Genomic DNA, 25,515 nt, shown 5'->3' with positions numbered 1-25,515 from the left:
AGACTCCGCATAGCACCGGTTGCAGCATTCAGCATATTTGGCGGTAGCATCGCCCTACCCGCCACATGCACCCTCCTCGAGATATGCTGAGGTGAAGGTGGCCCGTCCTGAGCACGGATCAAACTCGGTGCCGGCTGGCTCGCACCGACGCCCTTGTTAGTCTTTCGTTTCCATCCCTTCTTCTTGATCTCCTGTAATGGGACCGAGTTCTGCTCACAGACTGCTTTCTTGAGCGTGTTGGGGCTGATAATATTCGCACCTCAGCTATCTGAGGCTCGGTGAAGGAGGGAGCTGGACGTGTCTCCTGAGAACTGAACGGCAGACGACGCCTATTGCAATTGGATTTCTCTGCCGTACCAGCTAGATTGCGGTCGTCTTGGTTGGGTTCTTGAGAAAGAGGCCCGCAGAACTCGTCAGCGTACCCATGTTCGGCAAAGTACTTATCGACTTTGGTAAATGTATCATCGTCATTGTCGTCGTCGTCCGGATCCTGTGCCATAGGGCTGTCTGGATCCTGTGCCATAGGGATGTCTGACATAGGGATGTCCGACAGGTCCGGTAGCGTTGCGGCATTCTTGCCATGGCTTGGCGCCGGCACGACTGGCGGTCTTGTCTGTGGGGTGGTGTCCCCCGCCCCCAAACAAATCTGGCTCTTCGGCCAAAGCAGCGGCCAGTTTACGCAGGCGCTGAGGGTCATCTCATCTTCTTCGTCGGCCCCAGCGGGTCGAACCGGAGGTAACAGCTCGTCGCAGGCTGGCAGCACCCGAACCACTTCAACCCTATACACTGTGGGTGGCATCGTATTACCGTGGAACATGCGGTTGCCCGGTTGAACGATTCTGCCCTTGGCGACATCGACCAACTCGGCGCCCACGAAGTGTAGAAGAGTGCAAGGAATGTCGGCGGTGCCCTGCGAAAACATGTACAGGGCGTCAGGGATGCCTAGTCAAAGGCAAGGAGATGAAGTCACCGGCCGAGAGGCTTAGTTACCGTGATGCCGTCGAGCTCGGCTAATGTCGAGGCACCTCCAACGGCGGGCATGCAACTGACGGAGGGGGAGCTTGCTGGCGAGGTCCCGGCCGGCGTACACTCGGGTGCATTAAGGTCCAATGCACGTGCCGCCGCCGGAGACACGAATACCGCCTCCGCCGGAGACACCAATGGCGCCGCCGCCGGAGACACCAATGGCGCCGCCTGCGTGTTGTGCGAGTTGCTGGCCGTGAAGCTGGGAATCGGGGGAGGCCCCTATTGGCCGCCTGCAATCCACGTCGTCGGCCCATGAATCAACGTAGGCACCATGGCGTTGAGCTTTGTTCCCAGTTGTTGTTCCACTTGCTCTTGGACAAGCTCCGGAATCCGCGCCACTTGTGCCTTGAGTGCTTCAACCTCGCGCGTCTGGCTTTCTGAGCTGGCCTTTTTCTCCTTCCGCACACCAGCGGTATAGTATGACCCCCATTTTGTGGACAAGCCTTTGCCGGCCACACGACCAGCTGACGTCGGCTTAGTGAGCTTATCCTTGCTTTTCATTATGTTCAACGCCCTATTTAAAGGGCTGTCGAAAGGGGAGCTCTGAGACGACCCCGCGCTACTGCTTTCAGTTTCCTGCGAAAGGAACGTGAACCATTTAGAAATATTGGGGATTAGTTAGAGTGCAACCATATGGAGCTAATTATGCGGGGGTGTATTCCTTACCAGAACAAGCTCAAACGCCCTGGTCTTCAGATCCGTGGTAAGCTCCTTTGTTATCGGGTCCTCCTTGTACCGGGCCCTGACATAGTTCCTGGTTTGCTTGTTACCACTGTATTTCTCGAAGCGGGGCGGTAGGCCTTGCTCAGCACACTACGCGTCCTCCTTATCCCATATAGGCTCCACCACTCTGTAACCGCCGGGACCGAGTTTGTGTTCCCCTAAGTTCAACTCCCGCATTTCTTTCCCCCACTGACTTGATTCGGTGGTTGCACTGCTCTCGCACTTTATGTTGAACTCCTTGTAGTCATCTTCGCTCATCAAAGGATATTTTGCCTTGATCTTCTCATAACTATCACCTTTATCAATCATTCTCTTCACCGCGCTTCTCCAAGTAGACAGGGCCGTGCTCATCTTCGTGAGGGCGGCACTGTTCACTTTATTCCCTGAGAGGCGTGTGTTTTCAAATTCGGCAGGGAACTTGTATCGTTCGTGCAGCTTCGTGAAGAGGAGGTTGCGCAAATTCCCTCGGTCCTTATGCCTAAGGTTCTCGGTGTTGATCGAGACGGTGCTCCGGAGAATGCACCCGAGCTGAACCGAGTACCCCTTGACTATATGTTTGGGCTCCGTTGGATTCCCGTCGGAGTCCACTTGAGTGAATTCCTCCTTGAGGGTGCGGAGCGCATTCGGGCGCCGGTCCTTCCTTTGCTTCTTCGGTTGGCTGCCATCTGTGTGTGCGCCGCCATCATCAGTGGTGGCATCCTCGGCGGCACCATCAGTGGTGTCATCCCCGACGCCACTAGGGGTTGTGTAATCAGGATCGGTGTCTTCCGCGGCGTCCTCATAGCGGTGAGGTTGTTCCTCCATCTCCTGGGACAGCTCCCAGAATTGCTTGCCGCCCGAACCGCCGGCCTCATCGTTGTTGGCCATGTTTCGCTTTAGATAGGAAAACAGTTTGGTCAAAAAGTTGGTTATTGTCAAGGAACAAGATCATGGTCTCATCATTTAGGGTTTGTCGACACCGAGGCATCCTAAAAGCTAAGCTTTTATCATTTAGGGTTTGTCGACGCCGAGGCACCCTAAAAGCCTAAGCCGAGGCACCATAGGTTGGGCCTAATCACTTGGCACTAATCACTTGGCTCTATTGCCACCTATGGTTTAATACAGCAAGAATGGCGGGGCATTTGATCCTACTTAACTAAGTACTAAGATACCCCGGTCCATGCATTAGTCACAAGTACCCCATATGTCCTATTTTTAGCAAAGTCATGCTAAAATTTCAGCATGACCTTTGCTGAAAATAGGACATATGGAGTACCCAAATTTGCCGGAACGGAAGTTAATCAACATTCTGGCAAACTCAAGGGCCTCTCGGGGTACCTGCAAATTCATCACGACACGATGGTCGGAGACAAAACCCAGCAAACTAGCAAGATGATCATCATCTTTGCAAGATAGTAGCTCAAGTTTTTGACAGTAGCCTCTGAAGAAAACAGCGTTGCAACATTGAAGTTCACAGGATAAAAAAATCATCCACATTCACCAACCCACATGATGTTAAAACCCACACGAGCTGTAAACAGACTTAAAAAACCCACATGATGTTATAACTGTATACACTGAACATGATGATACCAAATGGGAAGGAAAATTGTATCACTCTAGATTAGTGTAGCCACTATCTAACAAAACCAGAATGTTAACAAAATTACATCATGATGATACCAAATTCTTGTAGCAGTACAATGAGTTCACAAGATAAAAAAATCATCCACATTCACCAACCCAAACTGGTGGAGATACAGCAAACCAGAACCTCCCAGGTTTCTGCCATTTTATTTTTCCCACCGTATATGTTTTTTGATTCATGTCATGGTACTTGCTGTCAAACCAAGTATTTTCTTTCTACATAATCTAGGAAGTTTCCTTCTTACTGTCTCACTATCTTACTGTCTCACTACAAAAAACTAGTATGCTTAGTTGAGACTAGTATGCTTAGTTGCATTATGACAGACAAAAACTACAAATATTTGTGTTTTTAGTTGAGCAATACAGCGACAGTGTGATAGGCAAGTTTCAGCTAGCAAAGTGTCATGATTCAGACAACAGAGCAGCTAAGCATAGCAAGTGGATAGTTTAGTCAGTATACTAGTACTCTTTAGAAAGCATGAGACATATATTACCTGGAGGAGACTTCGTCGGAGAGTTGCCTGTGCATTGAAAATACAACGAGATTAGCAAAGGATAGTAAGATATATACTGAAATTATAATAACAAAATGCCAGCTACTGCCATGGTCAAAGAATAGATTATGATAGCTGGACAACTACAGGTCAAACTAGATAATTTTCAGAACCGGTTTAACCACCGCAGGATAAAACAATGCATCCAAGACTGGGCTTAGACTAATATCCTCATAGCATAATCTGACATCAAGCAAATATTATAAGAACAGTGAAAATGTATGTTCATTGCAAATGAATATGGACCAAATGAATATGGACCAAGTATCCTCTAAAATGCATCGAAATGCAAGCTCAGAGATTTGAACATTTGGAAAACCCTAGCTACTTAATTCTCCAACCCGCTTTCCTTGTCCAAATTTCTCCAACCCCCAACCCTAGAACACATCAGAAGGAAATAAAGAGGGGGGAGAGGGGGAAGCGGCTCGGGTTCTCACTTGGGAGGTCGAGGGCGACTCGGGGCAGCCGGAGCTAGTCGAGGCGGCGCGAATTCGGCGTCGAGCGGTGGCGCTCCTCCTGGGCAGGCCGCATGGTCGAGGGCGTCGAGCGGTGGCAGTCCTCCCGAGCGTCCGAGCTCGTCCGGGTCCTCGTAGTCGAAGAGGAAGACGGCGGTGGTCCTCCTGGGCAGGCCGCGCGGTGTTGGACGACGAGCACGTCGAGGGCGCAGGCGGGGCCGCGGGGGGAGGGGGCGCTTGGGCGGGAGGACGTCAAGAGAGGCGGTGCTCGGCTCGGGGACAACGAGGGAGGCGGCGAGGGAGGCGGCGCTGGGCTCGGGGACGGCGAAGAAGGCGAGGGGGGCAGCGAGGGGGACGGCGAACACGGGGGGCAGCGGGTGAGATCGATGAGGCAGGGGAGAGATTAGAGAGATTGGGGATTTAGTGTGGGGGGAAGCTTTCTAATGGTGCACCACCCCCTCGTGCGCCATAAGTATGACTATTCTAATGGCGCACCACCCCTCGATGCGCCATTAGAATTTTGTTTTAATCTAGCCCACTAGCCTTATCTACAACCTAGCCCTATCTACAACAGAACCCACCCACTAGCCCGACTGGTCAGCACGCAGCACACACACCAGGAGGTCCTGGGTTTGATTCCCAGGCTCCCCAATATTTTTTATGCATTTTAAATGCTGTTTTTATATTTATTTGTGTTTAAATATGTTCAAACTTGTTTAAATCATAACAGTAATATTTTTTTATAAAAACAGTAATAATTTTTTTAAAAATATGTTCAAATTTGTTACTTGAAAATATCATCGGCGGCGGTGGAGGGTTGCGGTGGGTCGTCGGCGGCGGTGGAGCTAGCGGGGGAGGGTGCGGGATCGAGATGGAGGGGGATCGAGATCGAGATGGAGGGGGAATCAAGATCGAGATGGAGGGGGATCGAGATCAAGTGTCCTCATGATTTCAAAAAGTGCCCATGAAATTTAAAAATATTCATGATATCAAAAAGTGCCCATGAAATACAATCGAGAAATGAAGACTACGATTTAAATACAATCGATCTTAGCTAGCTATCTGTTCACAATCTTCTTGCCCTTCTTTTTCGCAAATGGAGTTCTTCTGTGGAACGGACGTCCTTTAGGTAGGGTGGTCCTGCTTCTTCTTGTGGTGTGTGCTGCTACTTCATCGTCGTCGTCATGTTCGATCTTCGGGTCGCCGTACTTGTTGAAGTCTTGCTCATTGGCTACTCCATCCATTCCGATGATCTTCCTTTTGCCTCTCCTCACGACAACACGACTAGGCTTTGGCGGGTCGGTAATGAAGAAGCATTGGTCCACTTGGGAAGCCAGTACCCATGGCTCATTTTTCGCGGTGACATTTGCACCCGCGGTCTTGGATTTGGCTTCGGGTATAACCATGGTGGTGAAATATCGGTCTTCTTTTAGGACGCTCTTGGCCCATCTGTCATGGAACATCGGCACCTTCTCTCCAGCGTAGCTCAGCTCCCAGATCTCCTCGATCCTTCCGTAGTATCTGTCCTTGTCCTTACCGGTGTAGGATTCCATCGTTACCCTGGAGTTCTGATAACCATCGCTCTTCATGTCCTTGTCCTCGGTGTAGAATGTGTAGCCGTTGATATCGTATGCCTCATAGGTCATCAGGTTGTGCTCGGCGCCCTGTGACAAGGCGAATATGAGTTGTTCTTCCGCGGAAGAATCCTCATGTAAAGGGTATGACAAAAGCTTCTGCTTGAACCAACGCGTGAAACATGAGTTGTGCTCTTTGAGTATATCTCCGTCCGTCCTCTGTTGGCCTCGGTCATTGTACGTCTTCTCAATAAAGGTTTTGTGCTCTACCACCCAAGGATCGACCACGTCTATGTGTTGTAGCGCGACTAGGTTTGCTCTTTCAAAGTCGGCGAGTCGACCCTCAAAGTCGACATGCATTTCGCAGCGACCCACATGATGACCCCATCCAGCGAGCCTGCCGAGGTGCCTGTTGACGGGTAGACCAATGGGGTTCTCGATGCCTAGATAATTCTTGCAGTAGGAGATGCACTCTTCGGTCAAAAAGCCCCTGGCTATACTTCCCTCTGGACGTGACATGTTCCGAACGTATCCTTTGATGACACCATTCATCCTTTCGAACGGCATCATGCTGTGCAGGAACGTCGGCCCGAGTTGGATGATATCCTCCATGATATGGACCAGCAGATGCACCATAACGTCGAAGAATGCGGGCGGGAAGTACATCTCAAGCTCGCATAGTATCACCACGATCTCTTCCTGTAGCCTTCTGAGTTGCCTCACGCCAATCGACTTCCGAGGGATGACGTCGAAAAAGTTGCATAGGCCAAATAGCATTTCACGGACGTGCGCGTTCATGATCCCACGGATTGCAACTGGAAGTATCTGCATCATCAGCACGTGACAGTCGTGAGACTTCATCCCGCTGAACTTCTGCTTCGCTGGGTCTAGGTATCTGCTTATCTTCCCCGCGTAACCGTATGGAAGTTTTACTCCTAGGAGGCAGGTGAAAAACTGCTCGATCTCCTCCTGACTTAGAGTGAAGCACGCGGGAGGGTAGTCATTTCCGGTCTTCTTGGCCTTTTTGCCTTTGTGACGACTTTCTGTGTCCTGCTTCGCCTCATCATCATCATCATCATCATCATCATCATCATCATCATCATTAGCGTGAAGCTCCTGCCTGATGCCCATTGATTTCAAGTCTGCCCTTGCTTTCAGCCCATCTTTGGTCCTCTCTAGCATGTTGAGCAGGGTACCAAGCAGACTCTCGCACACGTTCTTCGTGATATGCATGACATCAAGGCTGTGAGGCACACGGTGGATCTTCCAGTACGGCAAGTCCCAGAAAACAGACCTCTTTTTCCATACCTTCAGCAGCGGCTCTGGCGCCTTTCGCTTCTTTCCCGGCTCTGGTGCCTTTTGCTTCTTACCCGGTAGTGGGAAGTCTTTCCAATTTTTCAACAACTCGTCTATTTCCTCGCTGCTCCTCCTACACGGGCGTTTTCGGGGTTCGGTTTCACCATCGAACAGATCCTTGCGTTTCCTCCACGGGTCATCATCGCGAAGCCACCTTCGATGTCCCATGAACATGGTTTTCAAAGACCCGGGATCTCTATCTAGCTAGTGATATGTTGTGTCATCCATGCACCTTACGCATCCAGAAAATCCGTGGACTACCTGCCCCGCGAGATATCCGTAACCAAGATAGTCGTGCACCGTCGTGAGCAGTGCGGCTCTCATAGGGAAATATTCTTTCTCTGCAGTGTCCCACGTATTGGCTGGGGTTTTCCACAGCGTGTCTAGCTCCTCCTTCAGCAGCCCCAGATACAGATTGATGTCGTTCCCTGGTTGTTTCGGCCCTTCAATTAGCATACTCATGTGAATGTACTTCCTCTTCATGCACAACTAGGGGGAAGGTTGTAAATCCACACAAACACAAGCCAGGTGCTATGTGTGCTTCTCTAGCTGCCAAACGGATTGACTCCATCGGTGCTCGTGCCCAGCACGATGTTCCTTGGATCCTTCCCAAATTCTGGGTATTCGAAGTTCAACGCCTGCCACTGGCTCGCATCCTTAGGGTGACTCAGCATCTTGTCTTTTTTATTTATCTTCGGATCATTTCCGTCATCTTCCCGCTTCTTCTCCTCCCTATCCGCGTGCCAACGCAGGAGCTTTGCTACCTTAGGGTCCGCAAAATACCGCTGCAGACGAGGAGTGATCGGAAAGTACCACACCGATTTTCGAGGAGCTTTCTTCCTCTTCTTCTATCGAGTGACGCCGCACACCGGACATATGGTAGACTCCGCGTGCTCGTCCCGATAAATGATGCAATTGTTCATGCACACATGGTATTTCACGTGCGGTAAATCCAAAGGACACACGATTTTCTTCGCCTCCTCGAAACTGGTCAGGCACTTGTTCCCCTTGGGAAGACGTTCGTGCCAGAATGACATGTTCTCGTCGAAGTATGCATCGGTCATTTTGTGTTTTACCTTCATCTCCAGAGCCATGAGCGTTACTTTCAGGCGGGTATCCTTAGGCCTGCATCCTTCATACAATGGAGTAACCGCATCTATCTCCAGTTGATCCAGCTTGGCTTTCTCTCGGGCGGCAACTCTTGTGTTATCCGTCTGCTTGCGAAGCAGCTCTTGAATATGAGGGTCCTGCACCCAGCCTCCATCATCGTCTGCTCCGGCATCTTCATCTTCATGATCATGCCCTTCGTCTTGATCTTCCTCATCATCATGTACGACATCTTCTACAAGATGATTGTGTACATCATCACCGTCGTGATCATGTCCTCGAGATTCTTCATCTTCTCGCCCGCCCTCGCCGCGGTGGTTGTCTTGTTGCCCTTCCTCATTTCTTGCCCGACCCCCATGGACGACTTCATAGTCATCTTCATCACCTTGCCACCGATAGCCATCCATGAAACCACGCAAGAGCAGGTGGTCCCGCACCTGCCCGGAATCCGGGTCCGCAATAAGGCTCTTATCTCCGTCTTGTTCTTTTGAAGCATCTCGGCCTTCGCGGAGCTCAAAAACCTATTCACGATGCCTTCGATCATCATGCGGACCATGGTCGCCTGCGGGGTAGAGAAAAACGATATTTTGGAACCAAGAAATTTTTTGGCATGACCTTCCCTAAAAATAGGACCAAAAAGAATGCATAGTGCCAAAATTCTCGCCGAAACGGAAATGAATCATCATTCCGGCAAAATATTGGCAAACACAAACATATATGCAACACCACAAACACAAGCAACACCACAAACATACATAGATCTAGCTAGGCCACAAAAAGTGCATGTGCACATTGTTGGAGCGAGCTAGGGAGAAAAAAAGTAGATCTACATCATGAAGATAGCTTTCCCCTTACTTACCTATCAAAAAAAGGTGATTTCACCACTTAATTTTGATGAATCTATGATGGAAATGAGGTGAGGAGGAGGAGGCAGCCGAGACAAGCTTGGAGGAGGAGGTGCAGAGAATGAAGTGGGGAAAGTGAGTGGGTAGGTGGGCTGTCCAAAATATCTTGTTCGTGCTAGGTTACTAATGGCGCACCACCACAAAATGCGCCATTAGTAACCCTGGTTACTAATGGCGCACCGGCAGGTGGTGCGCCATTAGTACTTTTTGCAGAAAAGTAAAAAAAAACACTACTGGCGCACTGTGGAAAAGTGCGCCATTACTAGTTTAAACTAGTAATGGCACACTTTGGCATAGTGCGCCATTAGTAGGTTTGCAAAAAAGTAAAATATATATATATATACTAATGGCGCACTGTCTTGGTCGTGCGCCATTACTAGTTCTAACTAGTAATGGCGCACTTTGCCGTCCATGCGCCATTAGTTTGTATGGAAAAATGGGAAAAAAATCAATAATAGTGGCGCACCATGAGCACGGTGCGCCATTAGTGTCTTCCACACTAATGGCGCACGAGCAACCGGTGCGCCATTAGTATATAGTAGTGGCGCACTACTTACCTGGTGCGCCATTAGAATCAGTCCTATCTATAGCCCTTTTCCTAGTAGTGAAAGAAAGAACCGCTAGGATGCGTGCTTCCAAAGATGCTTTTATTAAAGTGTGTTCTTCCAATTCCCATGAAAATCAAGATGAAGATCTAAAAGTTATTGATGTGTCCCCCATTAAATCTTTGTTTCGCAATATGAATCTTGATGAAACTGAATATGATCTTCCTTTACCTAGAAGGCGTTCTAAGAATTCGGACTTTCTAGATCTTGATGATGAAATTGATGAAAGTGGGATTGAAATAAATAAAAACCGAGATGTTGCTAAACCCACTATTTTGGATCTCAAGAAATTTAATTATGAAAATTGCTCTTTGATTGGTTGTATTTCCTTGTTGCAATCCGTGCTAGATTCTCCTCATGCTTATAGTCAAAATAAGGCCTTTACCGAACACATTGTTGATACCTTGATGCAATCTTATGAAGAAAAACTTGAGTTGAAAGTTTCTATCCCTAGAAAATTCTATGATGAGTGGGAACCTACTATTAAAATTAAAATTAAAGATTATGAGTTTCATGCTTTGTGTGATTTGGGTGCTAGTGTCTCTACTATTCCCAAAACTGTGTGTGCTTTGCTAGATTTCCGTGATTTTGATGATTGCTCTCTAAACTTGCATCTTGCGGATTCCACTATTAAAAAGCCTATGGGAAGAATTAATGATGTTCTTATTGTTGCAAATAGGAATTATGTGCCCGTAGATTTTATCGTTCTTGATATAGATTGCAATCCTTCATGTCCTATTATTCTTGGTAGACCTTTCCTTAGAACGATTGGTGCAATTATTGATATGAAGGAAGGGAATATTAGATTTCAATTTCCCTTAAAGAAGGGCATGGAACACTTACCTATAAAGAAAATAAAATTACCATATGAATCTATCATGAGAGCCACTTATGGATTGCCTACCAAAGATGGCAATACCTAGATCTATCTTTGCTTTTATGCCTAGCTAGGGGCGTTAAACGATAGCGCTTGTTGGGAGGCAACCCAATTTTATTTTGTGTTTTTTGTTTTTGCTTCTGTTTAGGAATAAATAATCCATCTAGCCTCTGTTTGGATGTGGTTTTGTCTTTTAATTAGTGTTTGTGCCAAGTAGAACCTATAAGATAACCTACGATGATAGTTGATTTGATTCTGCTGAAAAACAGAAACTTTGCGCGCATGAATATAATTTTGTTATATCACAGGAACGTGCTTTTGCGTTGATTCTTTTTTCTGCTGTTCAATAGACAAATTTTCCAGGAATTCCTATTTTGGTAGAATTTTTAGAGTTCCAGAAGTTTGCGTTAGTTACAGATTGCTACAGACTGTTCTGTTTTTGACAGATTCTGTTTTGCGTGTGTTGTTTGCTTATTTTGATGAATCTATGGCTAGTAAAATAGTTTATAATCCATAGAGAAGTTGGAATAAAGTAGGTTTAACACCAATATAAATAAATAATGAGTTCATTACAGTACCTTGAAGTAGTCTTTTGTTTTCTTTCTCTAATGGAGTTCACGAGATTTCTGTTGAGTTTGTGTTGTGAAGTTTTCATGTTTTGGGTGAATTCTTTTGATGGATTATGGAACAACGAGTGGCAAGAGCCTAAGCTTGGGGATTCCCATGGCACCCCCAAGATAATCCAAGTACACCAAAAAGTCAAAGCTTGGGGATGCCCCGGAAGGCATCCCCTCTTTCGTCCACTTCCATCGGTAATTTACTTGGAGCTATATTTTTATTCACCACATGATATGTGTTTTGCTTGGAGCGTCTTGTATTATTTGTGTATTTGCTTGTTAGTCTACCACAATCATCCTTGCTGTACACACATTTTGAGAGATCCATACATGAATTGGAATTTGTTAGAATACTCTATGTGCTTCACTTATATCTTTTGAGCTTGATAGTTTTTGCTCATAGTACTTCACTTATATCTTTTGAGCGTGATAATTTTTGCTCTAGTGCTTCACTTATATCTTTTAGAGCACGGTGGTGGATTTGTTTTAAAGAAACTATTGATATCTCATGCTTCACTTAGATTATTTTGAGAGTTGTTAATAGCATGGTAATTTGCTTAATGTTAATATACTTGGTATTCAAGATATGTGAAACTTTCTTTTGAGTGAATTGAATACTAAGATAAGTTTGATGCTTGATAATTGTTTTGAGATATGGAGGTGATAATATCAAAGTCGTGCTAGTTGGGTGATTATGAATTTGAGAAATTCTTGTGTTGAAGTTTGGAAGTCCCATAGCATGCATGTATGGTTAAAGTTGTGTAACAAATTTGAAACATGAACTGTACCTGGCTTGTGCATCCTTATGAGTGGCGGTCGGGGACGAGCGATGATCTTTTCCTACCAATCTATCCCCCTAGGAGCATGCACGTAGTAATTGATTTTTGATAACTTATAAATCTTTGCAATAAGTATATGAGTTCTTTTGACTAATGTTGAGTCCATGGATTATACGCACTCTCACCTTTCCGCCTTTGCTAGCCTCTTCGGTACCGTGCATTGCTCTTTCTCACCTTGAGAGTTGGTGCAAACTTCGCCGGTGCATCCAAACCCCGTGATACGATACGCTCTATCACACATAAACCTCCTTATATCTTCCTCAAAACAGCCACCATACCTACCTATTATGGCATTTCCATAGCCATTCCGAGATATATTGCCATGCAACTTCCACCATCATCATCATGACATACATTACTTTTGTCATATTGCCATTGCATGATCATGTAGTTGATATCGTATTTGTGGCAAGGCCACCATGCATTATTTTTCATACATGTCACTCTTGATTTATTGCACCATCCCGGTACACCGCCGGAGGCATTCATATAGAGTCATATCTTGTTCTAAGTTTCAAGTTGTAATCCTTATGTTGTAATCAATAGAAGTGTGTTGATCATCATTATTAGAGCATTGCCAAAAAAAGAAAAAAAAGAAGAAAGGCCAAAAGAAAAAAAAGAAAGGCCCAAAAAAAAGAAAAGAAAAGAAAAGAAAAGAAAAAAGGGCAATGCTACTATCTGTTTTTCCACACTTGTGCTTCAAAGTAGCACCTTGTTCTTCATGTAGTGAGTCTCATATATTGTGCTTCAAAGTAGCACCTTGTTCTTCATGTAGTGAGTCTCATAAGTTGTCTTTTTATACTAGTGGAATCTTTCATTATAGAGCTTGGCTTGTATATTCCTACGACGGGCTTCCTCAAATGCCCTAGGTCTTCATGAGCAAGCGAGTTGGATGCACACCCACTAGTTTTCTTTTGTTGAGCATTCATAGCTCTAGTGCATCCGTTGCATGGCAATCCCTACTCCTCATGTTGACATCAATTGATGGGCATCTCCATAGCCCGTTGATTATCCTCGTCAATGTGAGACTTTCTCCTTTTTGTCTTCTCCACACAATCCCCATCATCATATTCTATTCCACCCATAGTGCTATATCCATGGCTCACGCTCATGTATTGCGTGAAGGTTGAAAAAGTTTGAGATTATTTAAGTATAAAACAATTGCTTGGCTTGTCATCGGGGGTATAGAAGTTGGGAACATCTTTGTATGACGAAAATGAAGCATAGCCTAACTATATGATTTTGCAGGGATGAACTTTCTTTTGCCATGTTATTTTGAGAAGACATGATTGCTTTGATTAGTATGCTTGAAGTATTATTATTTTTTGTGTCAATATGAACTTTTCTCTTGAATCTTTCGGATCTGAATATTCATATCACAATTAAGAAGATTTACATTGAAATTATGCCAAAGTATCACTCCACATCAAAATTCATTTTTTATCATTTAGCTACTCGAGGACGAGCAGGAATTAAGCTTGGGGATGCCTGATACGTCTCCAACGTATCTATAATTTTTGATTGCTCCATGCTACTTTATCTACTATTTTGGACTATATTGGGCTTTATTTTCCACTTTTATATTATTTTTGGGACTAACCTATTAACCGGAGGCCCAACCCAGAATTGCTGTTCTTTTGCCTATTTCAGTGTTTCGAAGAAACGGAATATCAAACGGAGTCCAAACGGAATGAAACCTTTGAGTACGTGATTTTCTCACCGAACGTGATCCAGGAGACTTGGACCCTACTCCAAGAAGTGCCAGAGGCGGTTACGAGGGTGGAGGGCATGCCCCCTGGGTGCGCCCGCTACCTCGTGGGCCCCCTGTTGCTCCACCGAGATACTCCTTCCTCCTATATATATATATATATATATATATATATATATATATATATATATATATATATATATATATATATGTACCCCCGACAGATCAAAAACGAGGCCAAAAACCTAATTCCACCACCGCAACTTTCTGTATCCATGAGATCCCATCTTGGGGCCTGTTCCGGAGCTCCGCCGGAGGGGGCATCTACCATGGAGGGCTTCTACATCAACACCATAGCCCCTCCGATGAAGTGTGAGTATTTTACTTCAGACCTTCGGGTCCATAGCTAGTAGCTAGATGGCTTCTTCTCTCTTTTTGGATCTCAATACAATGTTCTCCCCCTCTCTTGTGGAGATCTATTCGATGTAATCTTCTTTTTGCGGTGTATTTGTTGAGACCGATGAATTGTGGGTTTATGATCCAGTATTATCTATGGAAAATATTTTAATCTCTCTAGATTCTTTTATGTATGATTGAGTTATCTTTGCAAGTCTCTTCGAATTATCCTTTTTGGTTTGGCCAACTAGATTGGTAGTTCTTGCAGTGGGAGAAGTGCTTAGCTTTGGGTTCAATCTTGCGGTGTCCTTACCTAGTGACAGAAAGGGTTGCAAGGCACGTATTGTATTGTTGCCATCTAGGATAACAAGATGGGGTCTTTATCATATTGCATGAATTTATCCCTCTACATCATGTCATCTTGCTTAAGGCATTACTCTGTTTTTAACTTAATACTCTAGATGCATGCTAGATAGCGGTCGATGAGTGGAGTAATAGTAGTAGATGCAGAATCGTTTCAATCTACTTGTCTCAGACGTGATGCCTATATACATGATCATTACCTAGATATGCTCATAACTATGCTCAATTCTATCAATTGCTCAACAGTAATTTGTTCACCCACCGTAGAATACTTATGCTCTTGAGAGAAGCCACTAGTGAAACCTATGGCCCCCGGGTCTATTCTCATCATATCAATATCTATCGCTTTATTTACTTGCTTTGTTTTTACTTTGCCTTTTACTTTTCACTTTGCATCTATCTATCAAAAATACCAAAAATATTATTTATCATCTCTATCAGATCTCACTCTCGTAAGTGACCGTGAAGGGATTGACAACCCCTAATCGCGTTGGTTGCGAGTAGCTATCGTTTTGTGTAGGTACGAGGGACTTGTGTGTGGTCTCCTACTGGATTGATACCTTGGTTCTCAAAAACTGAGGGAAATACTTATGCTACTTTGCTGCAGCATCTTCTCCTCTTCGGGGAAATCCAACACAGTGCTCAAGAGGTAGCACCCGCCCAGTTAATACCTGCCGCGATGTTTTCGTTGTTGTTTAGAGGAGAAAAATTAATATCTGGGCTAAACATCGAAAAACTCTGCAGTGGTCACACCTCAAAAACACAAATACTGCTCAAGCTGCTTGGTCCCAGCTATCGGCCGCTTCTTGTGCAATTCTCTTGTTTATTGACTACATTGGTTGACAATGGTGTGGGACCGTGATGTCAGGAAACCAGGAGGAAGCAATTTTTTTATAGTTTTATATAATAAGGAGGCACTTGCGTACATAAGGCTATGGCCCTGGTGGGTCCCCATTGTCATCCTCTCCAAGTAAAGTCATCTCCTCGCCCGCCCCTGCTTTCCGCCCGAAACAGTCAATGTCGCCCGCCCCGCTTCCCGATGTAGGCGATTGCTCCGCCTTCAAACGACACAAGTGCCATCCGTCCGTCCATCTGCCGCCCACATTAATGATACGCGGTTGCCGAGGCGGCTACTCCGGTGCCACACGTCCGTCCCTCCGCCACCCACCATTGCTATATAAACTGCTGCGCCGGCTCTCATAGCCTTAGTCATCCGCATCCGTTCCCTTTCTCCTGTCCACAACACTACTGCCCACCATGGCTTCCTCGCGCTCCAGCGCTCTTCGGGACGGGCGGACGACGGACCACAAGGAGATGGCAGCCATTGCTGCCGACTGGCTGGCCAGTAGGCAGCCGAAGGACGACGATGTCCCAATGGAGAACATGGTAGTCGACGATCCGGTTCCAACCCCCTCCTCCGTGCCATCCTCACCGGTGCATTGCACCATGACCATCGGGGAGGCCCGTGCCCAATATATGGACACGGTGAGGCAGATGCGTGAGGAGGAGCAGTTCCAGGAGGCGCAGGCCGACGCCGCCTACAACCACCATCCCCTCCAGGAGCACCTGCAGGCGAAGGAGCAGATCACTGCGGAGCGGGTGGAGCAGGAGGCGTTGCTTGACTCGTACCGCTCCGCCCACGAGGGCCGCCTCGAGCGCTGGCGGTACCGCATGCGGGTGGCGGAGGCTGCGACCGCCTACAAAGAGGGCGATGAAGCGGGCGAGGCACTGTTTGGCGAGACCGAGGACAAGGCAAAGGACAATGCCGGCTCCGATGAGTCCCCGCTTTGCTGGCGTCAACGAGGCCCTGCTCCGCCGAGGCCGCGGGGCGCCAACAACGAGGCAGAGGACACCGCCGGCTCTGCCGAGGCCTCTCCCCGCCAACAACGAGGCAGATGACATCACCGGCTCAGCCGAGGCCCCACCCTGCCGGCAACGAGGGGGAGGATTTCCACCGCTCCGTCGAGGTGCCGCCCGCCGACAACGAGATAGAGGACATCACCGGCTACGCCGAGGCCCCGCCCCGCTGCCAATGAGGCTGCGCCACACAGAAAACGAGGAAGAGTAGAACACGGTAGGTCGCTGCCACTCGGGTCCAAGTAAGGCCACCGCTGCTACCCTCCAGTTGAAGCCAAGCTAGGCGGGTTGACCATTGACGACGGTTAGCTTCTTGGTGGCGACGTGGAGTCGGAGAGCTGTGTTGGATAAGAACGTTGCCTCTACTTAACTACTGGTGCAGTTGGCTGACTAACACATGGGCTCAACAGGCCACATGTCAGTTATGCAACTGCACCTGCAGTTAAGTCACTGAAGCTTCTATTCGGCTCAGCGGGACACAGGTGGGTAGCTTCGGTTAATTAATTATACCTCCAACGCACCCCTTTTTAGTTGAAGAATGTATGAAATGTAATGAAATCCGTCATGTTTATATGAAATCCGATCATGTATGAATGAATTTATTTCGATTAGTTCAAATTCCAGTATCACTAGCATTGGATGAACATGCAAAACAATACATACTAGCATTATTCCCAGGGTGATCACCTCGTTTGCAGAAGTTTCACATTTACTCCCTCTGGTCCTATCTAGTCTGCATACAAGTTTTGTCTGCAGTCAAAGTATCTCTACTTTGACCAATCTTATAGAAAAAAGTATGCACTTTCACAATGTGCAAAGTAAAAAGGAATAGAAGGAGTACAAAGAGTTTGAGCAGCTTTTTAGCGTTTCTGTACATTGCAATCAAACACACAGGGCTGGCAATTCATAGAGAACATTCAAAACAATCGATGATTATGCATCTCAGTGACTCACATGTCAGAGGCAATATTTACTTCACAACTAAAGAATAAAGAAAAAATTGATCGATGCTGCTGACAGCAAAGGGCGTCCCATTCGAAAATATCAAACGCATGTCTTCTTGCTAAAATCAATGAGCAAAATTTGACAAGGGTGGCCCATTCCAAAATATCAAATGCCTACGATTGTGGAATGGGCAGGGTTTGCCATCAGTTCGGACATTGACATGGCACCTCGTGCTAAATAAACCAGCTGTTGTTTTTGTGCAGTTCAACCAAAATCAATCAAATTCGCGTGTAGCTTGTATGATTTCGCCCTTATATGTTGCGACGCCTTGAACTTATCAGCACCTCCTTTCTTGTGGTGGAAATGGATGATTCGATGTATTCATGAACATTTTGTGTAGTTCCCATTGAAATCAAGCTGAGCACCCCTGTTTGCACAAATACAAAAAAGTGATTAGTATAAAGCAAACTGTACTATGAATTGACAGTTTAAACAGGCACCTACATGGTCCATGTAGAGCACACTTTTAGAAAAATGGAACTCACCAGAAAGAATCTTAGAACAACATTGTACTCGCGCATCACAACAAAAAAATGGATATTTGTCAGTCCTTCTGAGCTGAAGTTAGTTTGGTCTTGTGGGGAGTAATGTAACCATCCTTCAACTGCTCCTTCTGATGAGAAGATAGACATGGCTTCTTCATCCTGGCATAATCGGAACTAGTCACTTCACGTACTCCATATTCTTCTTCAGAGGAAGATGATCCTATTGTGCAAAGAAGAGAGGACAACTAAATGCTAGCATCCCTGTTTGCTTGAAAAAAGGAAAGGAAATATTTAAAACATCACAGTTGAAGCACTTCTCAAGGACAATACCACTTTTTCATGACAGTATCTAAACAGTAGCACAACACCAATAGAGATGACAAAGCTCAATCATATGGATGAAATCAGTGGGCGAGTACCAACCTTTGTTAGGAGGCTTATTGTGTAGATCATACAGATGAAGCACTTCTCCGGATCCATGTGTTGCTATCTACTGTGGTGTCCATGCTTACTATATACTCCTCGATTAGTTTAATGTTTCCAACATCTTCTTGTGCAGTTCCACTAAAATATATGGTATCTTCAAAGAAGATCCCTGTTTGCACAAGTAAAGATAATTACGTATTACATTAAGAGTGGCATCAAATCAGTGGCAAAACAATTGGTCGTTCCAGCCATAGCACTAAATTAAGATGCAAAACTATATCATTACTTGTGTCATCACAGTTCCAGTGCTTCATTACAGCACCGGGAGTTGATTTTTGTTTTTCTTCCTCTTCTTCTTTCCCTTCATCACTTGGTTCAATAAAAGACAAGCTTCACCTTCAATGTAAGATTTTGCATGTCAATTATGGAGCACAAGTATAACACTAAACAATGACATTAATTTTCTGATGAAAGTGGCAAAATACAGGCCAACATTTGTGAAATATCCTTATCTTACCTCAATGGGGTATTACAGTGCACATATAGATTGGAAGTCTTGTCTCCTGTGCAGTTCACTAAAATCAAGCAACATTACGTACAAGTAGCACAACATATGAAAGCACACTGCAGAATCATGTGAAAGAAGGCTAGTACTGACCTCTCATGATGCGGAATTCAAAAAAATCACAAGAAGAAGATCTGAACCAAATTTGCCAACACGGATAGGAAGTAAGATCTCCTCTTGTGCAGTTCCACTAAGATCAAGAAATCATGCAACATTGTCGGTGTGACATTTTTGTTGAACTGCACAAAACACTCTTAAAACAAAAGTGTTTTGTGCAGTGCAACAAAAGGTCACAATGGCAACGACGTGAAGTAGATAACCCTGTTTACACAAAGGTGCAAAGGAAACAACTAATGGTCAATAACGGTGGATGACACAGAAGCCAACAAAAAGAAGCATCTACCTTATCTAAATGGGAAAGAAAGCAACACAGTAGCATTTCTCAAACGGTGGCATTGATTAATATTAACATAGAGATGATTATATTAACAATAAAATTCGTTAAACATGTAATTTGCTTTTAACTGTGGCATTGAATCAATTTTCCAGCGGCATTATTAGAGGGTGTTTGTTTACAAGGACATTTTGGTGTAGGGACTAAAAAAACTCCGTGTCAGTCCTATCTAAACCAAACAGGAGGGACTTTTAGGGACTAAAAGTGGGCATTTGGGACTAAAGAAAGAAGACCCCGAGGGAGTTTTTTTGGGACTTTTTCCAACAGTTGCCCCTACCACGCATCACACCTTGTCTCTATTAGTTCATTACTAGAGGTAACATGGTCTTTTAGCATGTCATTTAATAACCTCTAGTCCATGTTTAGTCCCTAGAACCAAGAAGGTAGGGACTAGGGAGTTTTTGACCAAACATGGCCTTAGATTAACAACAACTAAAGAGTTGCACGGGACAGTGGATGCACCAACACCATGTGCATCTACCGATGTATTGTGGTCATGCACAGTCTGTTGCAACAAAGAACAAACAACCAAGGAGCATATTTGTGTTTGTCCCAGTTTTCTTATCTGTAGACACCTTTCCCCATGTGAGCGCAGCAAATCTAGTCCTGCTCAAACTCTACAGCCTTGTCCCCCAAAACAAAAGATCAGTTTGTTACAGATGTGCGTACTGCGTTTGTCATTGTTTTCCCTTTTCGACCAACGTAGGTGTTGGATAGCCAGTCTGTACTAGTACTTTCTCCCCTTCCTTTCCTCTTTGAACCACGTCTTAGATTTATGCGATACAACTTTCCCCACTACTTTCCCCCATTCCTTTCCTCTTTGAACCACGTCCTAGATTCATGCTATACAACTTTCCCCACTACTTTCCCCCTTCCTTTCCTCTTTGAACCACGTCCTAGATTCATGCTATACAACTTTTCCCACTACTTTCCCCCACTCCTTTCCTCTTTGAACCACGTCCTAGATTCATGGTATACATGCAGCTAGAGCAATGCATGTGGAATAAGTAAATTATACCTTAAGGTTCTTGGGGCATGGTTCGGTGGGCGACGGGACAACGGCGAAGAAGAAGGGGTTGGAGGCCCTCCCGCGCCGCCGCTGGGTGAAAGTGAACAGCTGCGGTGGTAGTGGATTCCCTCCCTTGCCGACGGTGACAACGTTAAGCCTCCCTCCCTTCCCGGCGGATGGATCCTGCCGGCCCTTTGACCAGCAGTGAGGGGAGAGAGAGAGGCCAACGACGGTGACATTGTTAAGCCTCCTTCCCTTTCCAGCGGATGGATCCTGCCGGCTCTTTGACCAGCAGTGAGAGGGGAGAGAGGCCAACGAAGTCTTGTTTAGATCTGGAGAGGGTGAGAGAGTGTGAAGAGATCAACTACAAGCACTGAGGCTCCATCGTGTATATATATACTGGAGAGAGAGTGTGAAGCGTGCAAACCCAAGAAAACAAGCACCGAGGCTGCATCTTATACGTGATGAGGTGATTATACGGTCACTATGAGATCGTATAGCTCCGTATCCATCCATTTTGACCAGTCAAAGAATCCTCCTGGCACGAATTATGCTCAAGTGTAGTTATCGAACCCGAGACCTCAAGTTTGATGAGCGAACAGGCTAACCAGCTACACAACCCTCCCGTTATGTTCAACAAGAGGAAAATAACCTTTTATACATTCCTGCATTCGTGTGACAAGCATGCCGTGTTTTTTGTGTGTGGGTGTCATCGGGATTTAAATCATAATCGTGTCATGTGGCTTTGGTGGATAGACTATCCACAGTTGTGCAGAAATAATGCAGCCTTAGTCACCTTACCTATTTCCATGTAGTACGTTGGGTCCCACCAGTCAGAGGGTGAAGCAAACAAATTAATAAGAAAAATTAAAAGCGCCAGCGGTATATCTTACCTCACACATCTCGCTACTGCTCGGGAACACTGTCCAACTGATCCCTCTATTCGCTCACGTACTATTTTAAGTGAATCCTTATTATAACATGCACACAATTTTGGGCACTTGTATTCGACCTAAGTCAGTGTGCCACCGTATCTCGTACTTACTACTCCCTCCGTCTAGGTGTAATAAGTCACGTTAGAAGGTGCAGCAGGACCAAGGTGCAAGAAGATTGGAGGAGGAGGAGAAACTTGACCGGTCATTCCTCCTATCAAAGCCCTGATTTCTTTCTCTAAATGCAACAATTATTCCAAACAACTAAGAGATGCCATTTTAGATACCATGCAGGGCCACGTATTAACTCGCATGCAAGCCGACTTTGATTTCTTGACTGATCAACGCGTAGTTGCGCTCCATGCATTGGTTTCCGGGGGAGATAACAAGGCAGAGTAAGGAGCGTTTGGTTACATTGCTTAGGCTGGTCATAGTGGTGAGTAACTTGGACTAGTAACATGCATATGTTACTAGTCTATGTCACTAGTACACGAAGTTTGCCGTCGGAAGCGAGCCGATCTGGCTCTCCTGAGCTAGCAAGGTTTTTCTAGCCCACCCAAGCTAGCTGGCCCACAAAAACTAACATATTTTAACAGTTCCAAACACCTAACCTTGCCCGGCTATGCTACAAGATGTTCTTGCTAAGGATCCAAACGCCCTCTAAGTAACAACGCTCACTAGCAACGAGGCCAGGAGGGGATTGAGATGCCAAGTTAATGGACGACGCCTAAATATTTTGGGAATATCTAGTTTCCGTAAGATGACTTAACACCTAGACGGAGGGAGTACTACTCCTCAGTCCAGGTTTGATGGAATATTCGTCACCTCTTGTCTTCTTGTATGTACTCCATTTGTATCTCACTTCCTGTAGCTTCTCACTCGCACGATTTTCCTATTCTATGAACCTATGTGTGCATGTGCGTGTGTGTGTGTTTAACAACATGTGTGTGTTAGAGAGAGCGACAGATCGACCTACTCCTACAGAGAGATGGTGTGTAGTGTATGATTTTAGCCGCGAGAGTCGGTGCATCCTCTCGTTTCCGGGCGTCCGGTAGGGACAGGCGGACAGCTGCCATGCCCGCTCCTGACCAGCCTAGCCCACCAAAAGCCCCTCCATCGCCCGCGCGCGCTTCCCGCCTGAAACGATCAGCGCCAGTCCAAAGAATCGGTGCCGCATTCATGCCCGGGCAAAGCGGACGTGACCTCTCACTGGCGCAGGAGTGATGGTTGCTTCATCCGTCCAACTTACTGCTGGGTCTATGTGATTTGACGGCTCATTGGTCTTTATTACTGAGGTGGTAGGACTGCTGGATGTCCCACGCTTTCGGTGAAAGGAGGTACTACTAGATTACAATTTTCTCCATTCTTACAGCGGAGGAGTGCAAGAGCAGTGAAAACATGCAGGCTCAGTGATTACATGGCCCACCTCACACTTTCACCATATTTTCTGGACACCATGCAACACCTAACTCTTTACATAGTACTCCCTCCGTTCCTAAATACTAGATGAGTCCCCACGCGTTGCCGCTGAACAGCCGTATATCTCTCTGCGTAAAATTATTGATTTCATAGAACTAAAAAAACTCTATAACCGCATGACAAATGTGGTAGCCAAACTAAAAAAAACTCCCACCATCATTTAGATCATCCCATGTAAGGAAAAAAGATCAGCCAACTCCTACTGCATAATGGGATTATATTTTTCTTTTTGACATGTTAATGGGACTTAAAATCTCACTTACATGCATGCTACCGGTGCATGCTTGCATGCAGACATGTTGATGTGATTTAAAACCCACTCACATGCATTCCATGGTATTTCTGCATGCTTGCATGTGGCTTAGTGCGGAGCCTCTCAACGTCTAGATCAAACGGCTATTATGGACTGATTTAGTTCATCTAACGGCTACATTAATTTTGATGATGTGGCTCAAGGAGAGGATAGAGAATTCCTAGTAGTGGGGGCTAGCTATTACTAGTAGATAAGTCTTTGTAGAGATTCCACTAGGTGAACTACATACGGAACAAAATGAATGAATCTACACTTAAAATGCATCTATATACATCCGCATGTGGTTCATGGTGAAATCTCTACAAAGACTTATATTTAGGAACGGAGGAAGTACTAGTATAGTACATACTGTAATTTATCAGCGAGATAAATTTGTACAATGCTATGAAGCTTCCATCTTCTGTTACATGTATCTTGCGTCCAAGGTTGCCCGTTGCAACATTTCATCAAATACAAAGGAGACTAACATGCATGCTATTGCATCTCAATGATTGACAGATCATAGCAAATATGTACTCCCTCCATTCCCAAATAAGTGTCTCAACTTTATGCAAACTTTAGTACAAAGTTGTACTACTACTAAAGTTGACACTTATTTTGGAACAGAGGCAGCTAAATAAAAAAATGATCCATGCAGTCCCTAGCCCTTGAGCCGTGAACCCTAACCAGGCTTCAATTTGCTAGCAACATTCGAGCTTCCTAATAAATGAAGTTTGCAACCTTTTGACTATCGGATCATTTTGTGCAGTTTCACCAAAATCGATATGAGCATCCCCGTGGCAGAGAAATTGAAGAAGCGTGATTATAATAATATTACTAGGACTAGTTGATGAGACATAAAATCATTACAACTACAATACATAGAAGCCAATAGAGGTATGTGCGGGGCAAAGAAGTAGAGAAATATCCACATGGAGTGATGTGGGCAGCTGGAGCAGTGGTGCAAGCCGGCTGTAAAGGGAGTTGTACCTGGGGGATGTCGGGACGTAGCTCAACCTTGAGGAGGGCGGCGGGAGGCGGCAACTGCCCAGGTCGCGGCAGTGAGCAAGGGACGAAGGCAACCTCACCGGGTTTGTGAGAAAGAACGATGGGGACCCCTGATAGGGACGTGCCGACAGTGGGTTTTCGCCGTCGGCGAGGGTGACCGCATCTACACTAAGCATCCACCCCTTCCCCCGGCGGACGTGATCCACCGGAATGTTAGATATGTGGCCACAGTCGTTTTGTGCAAGAGAGTGTGAAGAGAGCAACCCCAGCAAGCAACCATGTAGGCTGGCCCGTCCTGACTATGAATATAGTGGACCGGTTTCCTTTTCCCTCCATATGAACCTATCATATTCCGTACGTGCTAGTGAAGAAAAATACATTATTTATAGATGATGCGGCACCTACTACTCTTTCTCCTATAACCTTGTGCTTGGCATCTCCAAAATATTAACCTTGCGATTGGCTCTTCGCCTCTTTGGGAAGTCGAGCAATAATGGTAGTGCAATATATATCGTTCTGGCTATATGAGACCGAATGAATTGCTGCACGTCCACCACGTTGGCGAGGGTCGAGGCGCGAGGGAGAGTGCTACATACGGAGCAAAATGAGTGAATCTACACTCTAAATACGTCTATATACATCAGTGTTTGGAGTATGTACTAGTAGTTCATATTGAAATCTAGTAAAGGACATATATATTCCAAACAATATGATATAATATCTATAACCAACGTAGTAGGGACGAGGAGTAAACAGAGGGAGTAGTAAATTTTTCTCCTCGTCCTGCGAGCCACCACGCGCGTGGGCGAGGGAGCGGGCGTAAGGCGTACAGTACTAAGCAAGCTTCACCTCATCCTGCGAGCCACCGCGCCCGTGGGCAGGGGAGACGGCGTACTAAGAAAGCTTCTCCTCGTTTTGCGAGTTGATGGGACACATCAAAAGTACTCCAGTGTATAGAGCCTTGCCTCTAAGGTAGGACCCACATGGTTTGCCTCTTTTTTAACATAACACGTCAAGTCACAATTTGTTTGTTCACCCGTGGTAGATGGTCCTCCCTCCACCAAGTAGAAAACCAGTACACGTGCCAAATTACCATGTGGGCTGCCTTTTCGTACAGAAGTGAGCTCCACCGTGTACCTGTGCGGTTGTGGTTGGGAAAGAGACAGGAGTATGTGCGCCGTGCATGCACATCTTCTCTTCGTGCACGTCCCCCACCTACGTGGGTGTGTGTGAGAGATACAAACCGCGTTCCTGAGTGTTTTTTGTTTTGGG

Source organism: Triticum dicoccoides, chromosome 4B, assembly GCF_002162155.2.
Source record: "Triticum dicoccoides isolate Atlit2015 ecotype Zavitan chromosome 4B, WEW_v2.0, whole genome shotgun sequence".
NCBI lineage: Eukaryota > Viridiplantae > Streptophyta > Magnoliopsida > Poales > Poaceae > Triticum > Triticum dicoccoides.
Note: the sequence above shows the minus strand (reverse complement) of the source record.